Source organism: Vombatus ursinus, unplaced genomic scaffold, assembly GCF_900497805.2.
Source record: "Vombatus ursinus unplaced genomic scaffold, bare-nosed wombat genome assembly UNPS02014813.1, whole genome shotgun sequence".
Lineage (NCBI taxonomy): Eukaryota > Metazoa > Chordata > Mammalia > Diprotodontia > Vombatidae > Vombatus > Vombatus ursinus.
The window spans coordinates 13289351-13289618 of record NW_020954591.1 but is presented as its reverse complement, the minus strand read 5'-3'; positions in this window follow the sequence as shown (position 1 = coordinate 13289618).

Sequence of the window (268 nt, the reverse complement as noted above, 5' to 3'; positions counted from 1 at the left end):
TGGGCGGAGCTTCCACAAGGGGAGCTTAAAGGGAAAGCGGAGCTGAGGGCAGGGGGATGGGCTGCGTCGGAGGAATTAAAGTCCTCCGACCGAGAATGCGGGCGTTAAAGCCCTCTAACTGAGAGTGCGCGTAACGTCGCGCGACGACTGTGGGCGGCGAAGCGAGGTTCTGGTCGGGCGGTGGTCTTCGCTGGTTCCCGTTCTGTCCAGCCCCTCGCCCCCAACATACACACACCCCTGGCATGGGGGTGAGGCCGTAGGCCTGCAA